The sequence below is a fragment of the Oenanthe melanoleuca genome, chromosome 1 (assembly GCF_029582105.1).
Source record: "Oenanthe melanoleuca isolate GR-GAL-2019-014 chromosome 1, OMel1.0, whole genome shotgun sequence".
NCBI classification, from domain to species: domain Eukaryota; kingdom Metazoa; phylum Chordata; class Aves; order Passeriformes; family Muscicapidae; genus Oenanthe; species Oenanthe melanoleuca.
This window is the reverse complement of record NC_079333.1, coordinates 100359878-100378148: the sequence shown is the minus strand read 5'-3', so window position 1 is coordinate 100378148 and position 18271 is coordinate 100359878.

The window sequence follows — 18271 nt, the reverse complement described above, 5'->3', positions numbered from 1 at the left end:
AAGACAAAGACACAGAATATTAATGTCTGAATTACTTTAAACAATTTGTACCTAGGACCCATATGGCAGGATAGAAAAGCAAAGGTAGAAACCCTTTTTTCATGGTAGCTTTGGGAGTCATGTCATCTGTAAATTAAAAGCTCAGGTATGACTTGGATTTGTACCAAAAGGGCAATATTGATGGTCAGTGTGCTGGATCTCAGAAATAAATATCAGCCCTAATCTAGCTCTCATAAATGTGAATGGAGAGCTTCCACTTTATTTTAGGAGGAGATCTATCAGGCCCATGCTGCTAATTTCATTTTAGCCTCGAGCAATATTGGCCTGAAAGTTACCCCTGGGCACTGCAGAGCTCCATTGTGTAACTGTGGGAGCTCTGAGACTTGGATGCACATATTTTTATCCATTTTGACACAGATAAATTTATGATTAGTCTCATACAGAAAACAGATTATCTGTAGGCCCTAGAGACCTGAATTCTCTGTTATTCAGGGTTATATCCCTTGGCAGGGAAATTTGCTCCCCTTGTCTTTGGCATTTGTCACCTCTTGGTCACGGTTTTACCTCAATTTTTATCTCTCATCTAGTGATTTTTAACTTCTCTTCATCTATGCCTCTGACTTTGTCTCAGTCCAGATGTCATTTTTTGTGACTAGGTAATGAAAGCTCAGCTGCCAGCTTTTATTACAAGAAAGGGCTCTCTCATATGTATTCTAGTATCCTGCAGCAAAGCAGACTTTTATTTCAGAATCACAGTAAGATGCACCTATTTTTAATCCATCTCTCTAAGTCAAAAAAATGGGCAAAACTAAATGTACCCCTTTAAGCAGTGCCTGCTGTTTTAAGAAAGTCTAAGATAGCATTCAGTAAGGGTTATCCATCCAAAATCTTAGTTACTGTGCAGGTAAATATGAGCTTTCATTTCATATGAAATATGAGCTCAGTCAAAGAGGAAAAAAAAATCTCAAATTACTTAATTTTGAAACCTTAATATTAAACCAATAGGAAAAAATCTGAAGAAGACTAAAAAGAGAAAATAGGAGGAAAGGAGACCCCCTCCACAGGTGCTACATCAAGGGAACTACCTCTTCAAAAATTATGTGATTAAGTCTCCTTTCAATCTAATCGGCACTCTTCTCACTCAGTGTATAATAATTTTTTCACCTGATTTAACCTGCTGTGAACTGGAGAAAAATCATCCATCTGTCAGCACAAAAAGGTTCTGATTGAGGCCTAAAATATTTATTCAAAATCAAAAAAAGAAAAATAGAAAATAACAGAAAAAATTTCCTATCTGTCTCACATCACTACTGTTCTGCCATTAATATATAATGTAAAGGATTTCCTTTCTGTAGCAGTGACGTGATCAAATGAAGCTTAACATCCAGGTACACAGACATTCTGCTTTTCCTGCTTTTTTAAGAGAAGCAGGTGGAAAAATCTTCCTGAACTGACCTCTAAAGGGGCTGCAGAGGAAAAACATAATTTAGCAAGCCCAAAATGAATTGAGGATTAACTAGACTGGAACATGTCATCATCTGTAAAGGCCAAATCATATTTCCAGGCTTGTGCAGAAGCAGAAACTGATGTGTCTAGAAATTTTTAAGGAAACTTGAATGTATCAGGATGGCTGCCAAAAGTCACTTCCTCCCTTGTGACACCAAAGTGTTGCACGTCATGCTGATGCCTGTTGGTGTCACAGATTCACATTTCTGTTCTCCAGTTGTATAGGATCTGTAAATTCAGCCTAACTTGCATCAGCAGCTTCCACTCTTCTGTAACAGCTTCTACACCACAGATTTCTGATGGCATAGTCTACCAAATTTAGTCCTTTTGCAAGCAAAAGAAACAGTTTGGGGCAATATATTCCACCTTCTGAGTGATAAATTTGCTAAGCTGAGTTGCTCTGGTCTGCCTCAGTGGTGCCTTGATTAAGTCAATTTGCCACTTAAAGAGAAGGGTCCTTGTCCCCTGCACTCAAGAGTAACTCTGAGTATTAGGTAGATGTTATAATCTATACTTTCCCTACTCCAGTCTTAATGTCTAATGCCCCTGCTTAAAGAGGAAAAAAAAAAATCCCATTTTCCATATTCATTTTTGCACTTGATGATTTGCTTTCTCATTTTAGCAAAGCACAGAGAGCTCTCCTGATGAAAATCAGCCTAAATAAGACTGAATAAGTATAGTTGCCTGACAAACTGATGAAGTTAGTTTAGTTTTTGTCAAAACTAAACTCAAAAATCTATTCTGGCTGTCTGACTCAACAAATGACAGAAGTACATACTCAGATTTCTAAAATATCCATTGCAGTAGGCAGTGGTTACTACACGCCAACAAAAAGCATTGGTATGTTCAGCTAGGATACAGAAAGGTAGATTATCTTTCCATTTTTCCTTAATTATTCATGTGTGGTTTTTCCTAATGAACAGGAGTAACCTTAAAAGACTGTGTAAAAGGCTATGGCCCCACAGAGCTCTCCACAGCCACTCTTTTTTTGTACAGATTAAAAGTGTTTATTGAAAAGATGTTTTTTCTGTTGTCAGCATGCCTAGTATAATGTAATTAAACTGGGAATTCAAGAGGAAGAGAATACCTTATGCCCCACACTTTAAAAAATATAATTCCAGGAAAATTTTTCAGCTGAGCCTCTTTGGCCCAGATTTACTAACAGAATCCAAGGAAGCTTACTGGGTTTTAATAGCAGAAAACTGGAAATGAGTGAGCTGATACATGTTGTCCTGTGTTAATGTGACAACAAGGAATCGATCCCTGGAAGTCAGCAATGTTATATTGTTGTAAAATGGATGAGGTTTTGTACTGCTTCTTCTTTCTTTCTATTACTCTGTATTCATGCCATTGATCACTTCTGATGGTGCTCAAAGTTATGTTTACAAGTGAAGGCAGAGCAGCAGCTCCACTGCAGGCTGTGTGTGAAAGAATCATTTCAGGTCAGCTATTGTTCCTTTTGTTGCCATCAGCTGTGGCAGTGGCAGAGACTGGGAAACCCTCTTCACTATGGACAGCTGCTTGAAAGATCACACATAATGAGTTCCAAAGCTGAAGTTACCTTCAGCTGTTTTTGACTTGTCATTATTATTCTAAGAATTTATCTGCTGCCTTTTGGGTGCACTGGGCCACGTGTGCTAACACTGACTGAACAACATTTTGTCATGTATTGCTTCATTTAGGAATCCCAGAACAGTGCAGCAGCAGAGAGAAAAGGGTCCTTTTAGCAGCTTTTATTTGGGACATACATAGACTCTTAAGAGTGAACTTGGAAGCCTGCATCTAATGTAAAATAATTGCATTTAACTATTACACTAAGAGCAACTGAAATCTTTGAAGATTTCTACTTCACATTGAATCAGAGTCAATTACAACCATAAAAAATTGATCTGCAGATATCTTGTATTCATTCTTAAAGCAAATATCTAAGATCTACTTCTTGCTGGGTTACAAAAAGGTTTATGAGGTGGAGGAATCATTCACTTTTTTAAAGCTCAATTTTTTTAAAAAAAAGTATTATTTATTATAATTATTAATAGTATAATTTATTATTATTTAATGGTAAATGTAGCTTTAAAAAACAATGCAATGTAGGTATACATATCTGGAAAAACTGTGCTAGTACCAATTTTTAATTATAAAAATACCCCTCAGTTTGGGGTAAAGTTGTGCACACACAAGCTACTGAAAAAAAGGGTAAATTACTGGTTCAGGTCAATGTTCAAAACATACATTTTTTATTTTTTTCTAAAAAACTGGTGCCAAGAAAAAAAAACAAACCCTCTAGGATAGATTGTCACAACTTAAAATAGTTCTCAGTAAGCCCAAGTCAGGTTCTCCCAGTCTGTCTATGAAGCTGCTTAGGTCAAAGCTAAAATTCTAGTCCTTGAGTGGATGAACACTTAAAGTTTATAAAGATAAACTTTGTGCTCTAATGCTAGCAACTTCAAAAGACTATTACATGACAGAATAGTTACCACATAGCTTAAAGCACTGTCAACCTTCCTCATCTCTAGAATCTGATGGTGTTATTGCTGATGGTTTTTTGGTGGCTTTCAGCTGCTCTCTGCATTACAGAAGCTTGCAGTGATTCTGTTGCCTTAGTTCCTCAAATATCTTCCTGTTATATTAGTAACTACAGGGGGAAAGAGCACTCAATAAGAGCCACCACAGCATTAGTTATCATTAGAATTGCATTGGAATATCATTAGCATTGTAGTCTGTGACTTTCAGGTTGTATCTAAAAAGTGCTTAAAAGCCACAATTTTCTTTTGTAGAACTGATTTCTCCTGCAGTCCAACAGCTCCCTGTTTCTAAGGTTTTACTCATGGAAATGTGGAAAACAGTGCAGACCTAGAGCTTTTCCCTTATAAGACTATGCAGCACATTCTCCATTGCTTGGGAAAAAAAAATCTAGAAGAATATAACTTAAATTCTTTATAGAATTCAAAGTGGAAGCTTTAAAAATGCTTTGTTGTATCCTATCCAGTGTAAAGTCCTTTGTATTTCTATCACACAACAGATATCTTCAAATATTCCCCTTAAATACTCAGAGCATTTTTATTTTTTTTTTTTTACTGGTAGCACTGTGATCCTGCTACTATCTGAAAAGTGAAATGGAATTTATGCTTTTCTCCTCTGCTGGAGAGCATTAAACACATGCATGCACATGTAATAGCATATCACTAAACCACATCTTGCTGAACTTTTTTTTCCCCTCCTATCATTCTTTGTATTAACTAGCAAAATTCTCTTCACATTCTAGGTCAGTGAGAATAATATTTGTTTTCTACAGTTGCAGCATCAGCCCAGTAGGTTGGTGGCTGACAAAAGAAGCTGCTGTTGTATGTTCTTCTCCATAGAGCAAAATTTATTCATTTTTCTTGGCTGCTTTAAACTATCCACAGACAATACTGGGAGGATTAACATAATATCAATAGACAATACCACGAGGATTAACATAACTTTTCTTCCAAAAGTACATTAATCTCTGACCTAAATCCTTCCCAAAGTTCACAAGTGGTGCTTACCATATTGGTGCCCAGATTGAGGATATTTAGGAAATGCAACTGATGTCAGACAGAAGGCAAAATACCTGATATTAGGCAAGGCCAGTGAGCAAAAAGTGCTACTATCATTCAACTATTTGCCTTTCTCAAATTATTGTATCTTTTACTGAACTCTTCTATGGTGATAGTTTATTGGTGTAGACTGGAAGTACATGTGCACTGCTAACTCTGCTGCCTAACAAGTTCCTGAAACACCTCATAAATACAGTGGACAGAGCAAAGCATGGCCCCAGCTACAAAAGGCAGAGCAAAAAGATCAGCTAAGTAGTATCTTCACCTCTAAGTAGCATGGAGGTATCTTCTGAGATCACTCACCCCATAAAATGTTTTAGAAATTATAGTCCTGACTGTAACACATGGGTGAAAATAGGAAATGCAAAGGTTTGCCTGTGGTACACGAGTGCTTCCATCACCAGGCCCAAAAGTGAAGGAAAGGTGAAGAAACCTGAAGGGAAGAAGCATGACTCCTGGGTTTTCCAAGGAAAGACTGTCCAGATCAGCCAGAGAGACCCCACAAGAATCAGGACAGTGACAGAGCCTCATCAGTGAAAGTCTAATCAGTCAAAATTACAGAACACTGAATCAGCTGTCCCTAAAACTATCAAAGGAGAAGGACAGGACAGCTGAACCTGATTTATAACCTACAAATATGAATCAGTGAAAGAAGCTGTCTTTGCACCACCCTGTAAACTGAAGTAGACTCCTGGCTTTGGATCCAGGATGGAAGAGCATTTTGGGATCGTGTAAAACTTTTTATGGTGTGTTTTAAGGATTCTTTGAGGGAAGGAGCTAAGTAGGTACAAAAGGCACAAACATGAGAAAATAAAAGGAAAAGGAGACTAAAAGGAGTTAGTGATGCCCTAACAGGTTACTGGAAGCACAGTTTCTCCCATCCTCTCACTGAATCTCATTTCCAATTGTTTTAAATACATGTTCACTCTGTGTTAGTGATCTTTGTGCTCGACCACAGAAAACAGCAAGGCAGCTTGGCTGAGGGGTGTGAAGTTATGGCAAGTGCCAGTCTACAAGAGAGGCTCAAGGGGCTGTGGGGCCCAGGCCAGCTGCTGCAGTTGTGCAGCTCTAGGGACAGCAACTGGCTGTAGTGCAGGTGAGAGACCACAGAGCTCTCCATGTGAGTGTGCATCAGACATCCTTGATTCAAAGTGAAACAGAAGGCTTCAAAGATTTCAGTTTCTTTCAGTGTAACAGTTAAATGCAGGCATTTGATACCAGATCCAGCAGCCAAATTTACTCTTAGAGGCTATATGTCCATCAAAACTGCTAGAAGGGACTTTTTCTCTCAGCTACTATTTTGAGAATCTTACATGAACAGTCAGATGGGAAATATCCCCTGTGTCCTGAAATCCATTGAGGCTGGGTCCTCTAGCAATAATAAGCCTGCAAAATTACTTCAAAGGGTAGTATTGGGGAAAACCAAATCTCCAGGCTTCCAGCTGATACAATGCCATCAATGTAATTATTCTGCTTGAGGCACTGATTCAGCAATGCACTTAAATATACTGCAAAAATTGAGCAAAGGTTAAACTGAGATGTGCATCAACTCACAAAGGAAATATTAATCTTATAATGGTTCATGCATATATTTGTACTTGGGATGGACATTCAGCTTGCCTCCAGTATACCTTCATCTGATGTGTTAACTATCTATCCTTAAATCCTTTAGGGTGTTAAATATGGGATATTTTTGACAAACTAGTGATATATTTTCATTATAAAAATTAGTGAAATGCACCTGAGTGATTTTTATGCACTACACTTAAAATATCACAGTTCTCAGCTGCCTGCTCTCTTGCCCTGTCTCGCTGCACTTTAGAATCTTCCTGATATTTTTTAACACCCATTTCGATTTTATGTTTTAAAAGGGATTTTTGCAGTTCTTACAACAAAAAAATGCTATAATATAAGTAAAGATAAGATTTGGTAGGGCACCAGGGCTTTCAAATATTAGCCTAATAAAATTACTTACCTTCAGAGCATTTTTGACTTTTGAGTCTAAATGTGCAAGTCAGACTTTCCAGTGCAGTCATGGAGACTATGTGTGCTCACAGATGTGACACTTAATACTTTGCCAAGGGAAATATTCCTTTTCTCCAAGGACCTTTCTCTGAAAGGAGTCTTGGTTTTGAGATATGATATGTTAATATATAAAGGTATTAAAATCCAATGCTGATGTGGTTGTTATTCAATTTTTTGGGGAAAAAATTGGTATCTGAAACAAGAAACAAGATCTCTGTCATTTTTCAACAAGCAGATCTAAAGTGTAGGTATTACTCCTCTCCAGACATAAAATAGTACGAGTGTGTTGTGTCCTTTCCTGGATGACAGAGTTAACCACAATGTTCTCAACTCACCTCAACCCCTCTCCACCTGCACACACATTATATATATATATATGTGTGTATATATGTATGTATAGACACACACACACACACACAAACCCCTAAAATTGGACTTTTTAAATACAGACAAGCAATACATCTGCTAGTTCTTCTGCAAAATACTCACATTACGTTTCTGTACTTTATGTAGAGTCTGTTCAGATTGAAATAGGATGCTCTTTAACTTTGCAAAAAGCTAACAGACACAGCTTGAAGTACATATCAATATAAAGAACATCTCACACACTGATTACAAGATAAAATATCATCATTAAGAGGTAGGAGACCTGCATAGGAGTTGACTGATTAAACCAAAAAGACAAAACAGTTCTAAGACATAATTGTTTTCAATTAATTTCCCAAAATGAGCAGAAGTCAGGAGAGGTGGACATTTAATGGAAACAATTCAGTGCCTGGAGAATAGCCTTAATTAAATGTTTTTTATTCAATATTTTGTACTAGGGGGCAGGAGGAAAAAGATATTGCTTCTTCCTCACCATCAAATAATTTCCAGGCATCTAATCTGTAGTAACAGAATTGTTCAATTTGTGATTATGATATGGCCTTGGCCTTTTGCAATTACCTCATTTTTTTCAGACAAAATGAATACTTGCAGTTCACATTAACACAGTGTTTCAGAAAAGAAAAAAAAAAAGTAGAAAAATAAAATTTGTTAGAGTATTTAATAACATAATTTCTTCATTAAGCAATAAAAGCTATTCAGGGCCATTTGGTCAGACTAGAAAGAGTTCACTGGAGCAATTGCTGTGATCAGCACTCAGGACACTCACCCAGGACTGTCCTCAGCTGGTGGATTGCAGGAGCACTAGGAGTCTGACACGCACATTGCTATCAAATCCATCTGCAGCACGGCAGCTCCTAAGAGAATTATTGTAACTGTTTATGTTCTCACCTTCCACTCTCACTTTTAAAGCTGCTCAGGGCAGAGTGGAAACACCCAGGCACCTTTAGGTTAAAAGCAGTGTGATTTCAAGGACAGAGAAAAAATTTATTTATTCTCCTGTCCTTTCTCCTTCAATGCAGTGAAACTGTTTACAGAGAAGAAGCAAGATGGAGACATATAGACTTCCTAATGTAAAAAATAAATAAATAAAAACTAAGGTGATAAGTTTATCTTTTCCTCTGAAACAGTAGAGTGACATATGCAGAATGCAATAACAATTTCCAGAGTGAAAACTTTCACACAAAATGGCTTATCTGCTAAGCAGAAATAAAACATGCACTGCCCTGGTGTTCTTAAAATGCTGCTTATTTTCAACTTGACTGTGAATGGAGAAAGAAGTAGCACAAAGGTGTTTTTTTTTTTTGCTTAATTTTCTTCACAGAAAAAGAAGGTGAGAAGGAATTTGCTTTCTTTGAATACAGGCTGTGCAGCTATCTTATTATCAGAGGGTGAAACCATGGGGTTTGTAACTTACCAACCCAACTTACTAACCCACTTTTCTGTGAGATACCTCTTGCCCTTTGCTTACAATAGTAATATCTGGTATTTAAGGATGCTTATCTTGAAATAATTTCATAGTTATTCACCTGTGACATTAATATTCTTTATTAAGTAGTACTGATGCTATGTAGCAATGAAGACATAACAAACAATTTTGTCTGATAGAAACTGTCAAACCAGTAAATGGCTTAGTTAAAATTAGAAATTAAAGGATGTTGGAAGACAAAATCAGGTACATTTCCAGGTTGCATTTAGGTCAAGATATATACTTCTTTACTGTAAAATTTTCAATTAAAGCTGGAGATCAAGTCTCTGCAAATATACTTCTCAACACTTTTTTCCCAGTGCTTCATTTCACTTGTGGCAATCTCCACATTTAACAATCTAATTACATTTCCAGGTAAGCTATTTTAGTTGAGTTCTTTTAAACTTAAAAAACCCCTGAATTTTTACAATATTCTATTTATTCTTACAAATAAAGCTATACTCAGCAGTATATATCTGTCCTCTAATATAACTAGATCTTGTTCTATTGGCTTTAATTTCTTTGTTTCTTGTGTACAAGGGGCTCCAATGGCTCTTCTATAACTTGTTATCTGATTGAGATATTTGGACTGACCCTATTCTATAACTTTTACCATCATATTGATGGTGCTTAGATTTCCTGTATGTCAAAGTATTTCTAACATAACCTTTATCATCTGAATTCCGAAATTGTTGGGTGTTTCTAACACCATCCTTTCTGTCATTCTAGCCTGTAATTGACTGTTTTCACCTGAACTTTGCCTTTGAAATACAAATCTGTGTGATCTTTAAGTATTTTTGATCAATTTCCCCTAAGACCTCTGACATATGAAATTTCTTCTTTATGTAATGCCTTTTGCTCTATTAGAACTAAGTGCTTCTGGGATCACACACTCTCCTGTCCTTAACTTGTCTTTATGAAGTTTTTTTTAAACAGATGTTGAAAAAGCCACTTGTCTCCATGAGGCACCTGTGGAACATCCATTTCTCTCCTGCCTCAGCACACATTACCCTGAAACCACAGTTCCCATGGCAGCTTTAGCAGATGTTTCTGGCTTCACTCAGTACTCAGCTGAGACTGAATTTTGCCTGAATTACAGGCAAGCAGAAACTTGTTGCACACCTTTTCCTAACACACTTTGTGCCCATTGTACCCCAAATAGCAGCCCAAAGCTGCAAGTCCCTGCAGGGCTGATATGTGCCACATCAGCCTCTGCCAAATGCCAGGAGAGCCTGGTCACTCACCTCACATTGCTACAATCCTGACTAATGATTTGCATCTAAAGGCATCTGAAGACAAGATTTTGTTTTTCCATTAATAACTGCTAGGGCCCATGAGATTAAGGAAGGAGAGGAGTTGTATTGTTGCTCTCGTTTTTTCCTATTCAGTTGTGACCTTTAGTTCTGCCTCTCTTCTTTTAGATATACTCTGTGGATAATATAATAATAAAAAAGCACAAACAGAAAGCAAATCCCCAAAACAAACAACAAACACTGTGCACTTGTCCTTAGAGATAAAGTTAGAGCTGTAGAATTCTCTTTTGAGGCAGGAGAAGAACTGCAAGATGTGCATGTACCCAGGTGTTATTTTTATTAACACATCATGTCCCACTCTGCACTGGTGGGGCTCAGCTAAAGTCCTGTGTGCAGTTTTGGTTACCACAATAAAAAAAGACATTAGAGAACATCTCCAACAGCTGTTAGAGAACATCCAAAGGAGGCAATGAGGATGGTGAAGGGTCTGGAGGGGAAGCCATGTGAGGAGGGCACTGGGTTTGTTCAGCCTGGAGGAGACTGAGGGGAGACCTCACTGCAGCCACAAATTCCTTGTGAGGGGCAGAGGAGGGGCAGGCACTGGTCTCTGCTCTGGGGTGACATGACAGGACTGAGGGAATGGCCTGAAGCTGTGTCAGGGCATGTTTAGGTTGGTTATTAGGAAAAGGTTTTTCATCCAGAGGGTGGCTGAGCACTGGAACAGGCTCTTTAGAGAAGTGGTCACAGCACCAAGCCTGCCTGAGTTCTGGAAGCATTTGGAGAATGCTCTTGGGCACATGGTGTGACTGGGGGGCTCTGTGCAGGGCCAAGAGTTGGACTAGATGATCCTGATGGTTCCCTTCCAATCGAGCATGTTCTGTGATTCTGTGGTCACTGCAATGATTGCATTGTTCTACTATCATAAAAAATACTTGCAAAAAATTTCTGCTTCTTTGATTCAACTGAAAGAGAGGTCTTGGCACCTGGATAAACTGGTTTCCTTGCTAGCAGAAAACATTAGGCAGGTTCATGTCACTGGAACTATCTGACAGGAGTTTCCTTTCCAGCATCTTCACACTTCTTAGTGGACACAGGTCCTCTGCTCATTTTGTCTTTTTAGTGAGACAGAGACAGTGTGCAGAGCAGGAATACTGATCATGGAGGCATCTCTAGGGGAAAAGATCTGCTGAAACATCTTTGAAAAGCTTGGGCACAGCAAAGCTGGTGCCAGGCCTGGCTCAGTCAGGTTCATGCCACCCAAAGGGATAATGAATTAGTCCCTCCATGTGTGCAGGCTCCTCTACCACAAGAAGTTGCTGGTGTGAGTTAAAGCAGAGGCCAAGCACAGTGTCAGACAGAGTGTGCATGATGGGACAATCATGATACAGTTGTTTTGAGGAGAAAAGTCATACTATAAAAATAGGCTATAGATATTTTTTGTCATGAAAGATGCAATCTCTATTGCATTTAACCAGATAAGAAAGTAATTTGTACCTAAAAACATAAGCTTCAGTATTTTGTTGTTATGGGAAAGAGTCTCCAAATCTTTAGTGTGCTTCACTCCTTAGATTCCTAAGAAGTTCTTAAAGATTCAGGTGTCTTCAATCCCAGAGAATTTTTTGAGATTGAAGGTAATCTTTGAGTTGAAGGCAATCTCTGCCCCATAATTCAACATGGACTTTCAGTGGTCTCTTCTGTCCCCCAGGCTTTTTGTACCTGTTCACCTTAATTGTCATAAGACGTTATTCTGAATGTAATGCACCAAGTACTTGCTGATGCTTACTTGGTGAGACACAGAACTCCTAAATTATATTTAGCTCTATTTCATAGCTATTTGCATGGCAATTGGCATTGTATAATGCATGAAAACACAGTTCACTGAGCTGAAGTCTAGTTTTCAGTCTGTTTCTGACATATATTTTATTATTAAAATGATTTTAAAATGCCCTTTGTGTATTTGTCTAACAGCTTTTTCAAAGTGACAATCTGAGCTGCAGTACTGCAGTGGAAGCTGTGGCCTTGTGGAATCTTGCATGATTTTTTTCCCCTTGACCTCATCTTTCCTCGTGGTTGCACTTAATACGGCACAATAAAGGAATTCCAAATTCCAACACAGCATAACACATATTATTGCTGTCCTCACAGGCCTTTCTTTTCCTCTTGAGAACTGAATAAAGAAAAGCCATATAATGGCTGTCTTCAAGAAAAATTTCTTAGCTTCTGAATGCTGAATGTAGTGCATGAATAGCTGTTTGTTTTTTTTTCTGTATTGGGATTTGAAAGATAGAGTGTGCTGACATAGGTATAATGTCAAGCTTGTGCAATGGCTTTTATATTTTGAAAGTATACCCAGTATACTGGGTGGAAAGATAGATAGATAGATAGATAGATAGATAGATAGATAGATAGATAGATAGATAGATAGATAGATAGAGGAGAGAGACAGAGACAGGGAGTAAAGTAAAAAAATCAGTTTATTTTCCCAGGCTTCCGTCTTATCATGAATATAAACACAGTTGCTATATTTTCAGGAGAGATATGCCAGTGAGGAAAAGGAACTTGAGAAATTTTTGTGTTAAAGGAAATGGCCTCTTAGAGTTTTCCTTATACCTCAGCCTCCATTCCATGTAAAACAATAAAGAAGATCATATTTGAATATCAGATGGTGAGAGGAAAAAGTTTTTTCACTTTTCTCTGCTGCCACTAGCTCTGCTGGGGAAAGCTGTACAACCCTTAGACATCTGCCTTTCTGAGTAGAAAGCCCTTTTAAGCTGAGGAGCTGCCTTACTGCCCTTCTTTTGGAAAATACTGTGACATTTTTGGTATGTGACAGTAGTGGCTAAAGCTGATATTCCAGAATCAGGGCAGAATTCTATGAAAGCAGCATGTATAAGATTCCCAGTGGGTTTATTTAATTTTTTATTTGTATTTCCCACTCTCCTCAGAGCCTATGCCAAGTTTTTCAGCAGCAGGCATTGAACTGAAAGTTTGCAATCTGTTAAAAACTGTTGGATTTTAACAAGCTGGTGAATCAGGTCCTTAAACACTGAACCTCAGTGTGTTTGCCTAGATCGGTAAGCAGTCCCTCTGGCTCCATTCCTGGATGTGAGTTTTATTTTGCTGATCCCTTTATGACAATGAGACTGCAGGGCTGACTCCTCAGGATTTTGTGGAGCATGCTGCCTTGCTTTCCTCAGCTCACTCTAGTTAATGCTGCTTATGTAGATTCCAACATAAGGACGTTCTAGATTTAGAACAGGCTCTATCCTAATAAGAATCTTCAATCATAATTACTTTCCCAGCATTAACTCTGTTGAGAGCTATAACAGACTTTACATCTGAATCATGGGTTGGAGTTGTACTCCTAAATAAAGGGATTCTTCTCTTTTCTGAGATGAATGATAGCACATGGTAATACATGTCCATGGTATTCAACTGTGAGTCAATGCCCCACATGCTGCTCTGTAGCTCTAATATACAAGTAATTTCTGGGAGTAGTTTGCTCAGTCCAAGATACCTGCAATAAATTGAGCATAATGTCACAGCTTAGCAGAGTGTTGAAACAAAAGGAGGGCATGCAGTTGTGTGCTAAGATATCAGATATTATTAGAGGAACTCATACAGCAAAGAGAAACAAAGCTGGTGCACATTTTCCCCTGTGCCTGTGGAGTTCATTGACCCCTAATGGGAAATGCTCTTGTCTGGATCCCGGCCAGGAATTGTCCAGCAAAAATCTAGTTTGCTTCAGCCACAACTGTGCCTTTTGGACATGCTAGAAATTAGGCTGTAGGGATGATCAGCCCACAACATTCAGCTTGGTTTTGTTCTCTGTAACCACTGAGCCTGTAACCTGTCTCAGTGCTGCACCACCTTTGGGGCAGGGGGCTCCATCAGGCATATGCTCAGCCTGGGATCCTGGGCTGCCCAGTGCCCCCTGACAGCACATTCTGGACACTGAGTGCCTGGAGGAAGAGTGGAGTTCCCTTTGCAGAGCAGAGTGTGAAGAGAGGAGTCAAGGTGCGAGACACTGTCCCTGCCATGGGAGCAGACACAGACAGGGCATGCCCCTAGAACCAACAACACAAAAACACATCCAAGCCCAGAGGTGAAGGCACTGTCACAGCTGATCACTGTAAACTTGTGCAGACTTCTTCATTGCCCAAAGCTTCCTGTCTTACTCTGTCAAGCCCTTGGGTCTGTGTCCTGTCATGCACATTTGTTTCCTTGTTTTGCCCTTGTGCATTTTCTAGTGTCATTTCCTTTCCCTGTAGAGAAACCAGGGGAACAGCATCTCCTGGATTAAGCTGACTCATTACTTCAGAGTCTTTCTACTGAACAATGTTGCATTATTCATTTATTTCTATTCACACCTGTGACACAAAATCTGAAAATCCTCAGAGATCCTCTGAGTTGCAGCATTATCTATAACACCAGTAATTCTCTTTAAGTTGCTAAAAGGTGTGTTATCAAAAGCATTAAAGTTTCAAAAATTATTAAAATTATTTCTCCACAGGCTGTGCTGTGTGCTTAGCCTGACTACAAATGCCACATAAATCTTGGCAGGATGGGCCATTCTGATTTTCTCTAATAAAATGTAAAGTTAAAATAATGAAACACTGCACTTCCAATTCCGTACCTGTGTTTCAATTTCTTTCACTTTTGTTGAAATAACTCTTTTGTTGACTCAAAACAATGTGGGCATGGTTCAGTGTCCCTTCCCCTCTCTGACACCAGCAACTCAGACACCACTGGCATGTGACTCCTCAGGGGAACATCCTTGAGAGCAGCCTTTTCTTGGCATCACACAATTTTTTGTGGATGAATTGTCATCAGTGCTTAACTGCAAGTGGATACTTTCAGAAGGGCTTGCTTACTAAATTGTGGAACATTTTGAACCTTTAAGTTTCTCCATCATTTCATTTCAGCAAAGACAGCTTAAGCATAGTTTCTGACTGTACAACTGCTGAGCAGGAATGTTTAGAGGAGCAGCACTGTGTCTTTTCTCATCACAAAGTGTGCACTTGTTCTACACACCGTCTCCAGACAAGGATTTGTCTTCATTGGTTTGGGATTTTTTTCATGTGGATAATATTTTTGGCTTAGCTGAGCACAATCTTTGTTTCCTAAGTCCCAGGATGGCTGTCATTCTATGTAACATAACCCTCTCATATATTGCTCTAAAGATAAAAAATTTAGTGAAGAGATATGAGAAAATCTAAAGATATAGAAACGGTTTTTTAGAATGTTTATTGATGACTAGAAAACAATATTTTCTATAGTGGGGTAGTTTTATTTCTTTATTGGATCATATAATAAAACTTCCCCCAGAGATAATTATCCATAAAATGTTATTTTCTTTACTGATTAAAAAGAAGAGCAGCAGTAACATGAAGTCTTGAAATCAATTAGTACTGGATAGTTACCAAATTGTATTCTTGGTTCTAGAGTCTCTTTTCTCCTAATATCTTCCAGGGAAGAGAAAAAAGATATTAAGGTGAGTAATTCTAAGCATTATATTTTTTTTTTTTTTTCTTGGATTGTCTCACTCTGCCGTGATAAATTTTGGTGTACAGTTAATAAACTAGAAATTATGTTTGACCAGCTACATGTCCAACCAAAACAATTCCCAAAGGGTAATACACTTACCTGAAAAAGACAACATTTAGAAGTACATCTATTTATTTACATTAACACAGAAAATTGCTGGGTAATCAGTTAGCTGTGTAGAGAGAACCTGAAAATAGTAACTGTCCTGATGAAAAATTACAATTTTGAGAACTCTGGGTGGTATGGGTACTACTGGTAAATTAATTGACTAATACTTATATTGTGTAGTCAGCAATTTCTTGTAAACATTTTTAGTGTGTCTGAGAGGCCAGGCAAAGTGAGGCAGCGACAGACTGAGAAATTAAGTGAATGAATCTTATTAAAGTTTTCTCTGTCTGGAAATTAAATGCCAAGTAAGTGAATGGAAATGTATGATGAAGAGAATTTCAGAAGCAAAATTTATAAACAATATGGCTGTGTCATTCTAAATGCATTTCTCAGCATAGCTGTAACAGTACTAAAAGTGTTTGAGAAAATGCTCAAATAAACAAAAAAATCCAGACACACCTGCAGAAATTTAGTGAAGAGATGCAAGTGTCTAAGAAATTGAAAGGTTTTTATTTCTGAATGTTTCATGAAAAACAACTAAAATTTTTTGTTTAAATGTGGAGTTTTATTTACAGAAAAATATATTTCTGAACTTGTTATCTATTTTTGGCAGGGGGGAAAAAAGCTCTTAAATTCTTTTGAGCAAGAAGATAAAAAACTTTCAAAGATGAAGGATTTTTTGAGTATGAACAGATTATTTATATTTTAGACTTCTAATTCCAGTATGATGGACTATGTTCTTAGCTGCCATATTTCAGTGAGACAATACTCTTGGTTTATAAAGGTCACAGAATCCAATTTATTGAAAGATAAAGGTGCAAATAATTACCAAAAAAGGCTGTGTTGGCTGTGGAGTGTCCCAAGGGCAATGCTGAAGCTCCTGATTCCAAACAGAACAAGTTACAGCATCTGTTGAGCATCAACTGCTCCAGCATCCAATTGATCCTGGCACCATGAACTTCTCCAGCTCAGAAGCAGGAACTCAGAGCTTTTCTTTGGTGTGAATTCCTTCATCTTCCATCACCAAAGTTATGAGTGGTAGCCTTGCATAGTTAATGCAACTGAGTCTCACAAACATTTAACCCATACCCAAGGCCAGAGGCATTTTTACAGCATTTCTTCACCCCCTGGAGGAAGCAACCATCTTCATTTGTCCTTCCCTTTAATTTAATGGCCATTTGTTACCTGTTTTCTGTAAGTATGTTTTTCTAGGTAGGCTAGTTGCCATAGCAGTGTTATAACTGAATATAAATATGAGTTTTATGTGTCAACTGTTTCTTTATTCTATTTTCTGTATTATTTATATATTATTATAATTTAGAAGAATGGATTGCATAGCTCTAAAATTCTGTCTGATCCTTCCAAATAGTCTTCATATACATTTATCCTTTCATATACTTTCATGCTGTTTCTTCAAACATACTGTATAGTTCTTTATTATTTTTACTTGTATTTTCCTGATTGTAAACTTTTTAGCATTGAGTATTTTTTTTCTTTAGATTTTCTAATCTGAACCATGTTGGGTAGGTGGAAGTGGTGACTTGACTTCTGTTCAGTGACTGGGTAAGTAGGTACCAAACTGGATTAGAAGCAGATATTTCAGAAGGAAGAACTATCATAAAAAGATCTGCAAACCATACCATGCATGAAGTTTAACAAAAAGCAATGCAAACCCGGGTTGAAATAATCCCAAGCAGCAGTAACACCTAGGAGATGGATGTCTGGGATGTAGATATTTTGGAAAAGACCTAGAGGGCTGTGAGGAGCAAGCTGAACATGGGTCAGATGTGAACCCTTGCAGCAAACTCTGTGTTTGCTGCATGGATCAGCAAGAATATATGCAGCAGGGGGCAAGCTGTGATTATTTAGGACAGACATGAAATAAAGTGCTTAGTTTTGGTCCACCCTCCATTCAAAAGGCATAAAAACCAGAGTCACCAAGGTGGGTGAAGCACACATATGAGAAAAGTTTGAAAAATTGGGGCCTCCAGCCTAGGAAAGAGAAAACTCAGGAGGGGGGATCTAATCACAGCCTTTCAATACCTCAAAAGCTGCAACAGAGAAGGAGGAGCTACGTCCTGCACAAGAATGCATGGAACAAAATTCTGTCTAGGTACACAAAATAAATCTTCATGGTGAGAACAATTAAACACTTGAATAAATTACACAGAGAACTCATGTGGTTTCCTTCACCAAAAGTACTTGTCTTGTAAGGGTGACAGATAATCTAACTAAGACCCTGCTTTCACCAAACATCCAGACCAGGTGTTTTTCAGGTATCCCTGCTGTCCTTTTCCAGAGGTCAAAGTGAAACTCTGACAGAGAAGAGGTTTAAAGAATCCTTGTAGGGCTTTTATCTATCAGGGGAGATGTCAGATAATCAAGATTAATGAATTTTT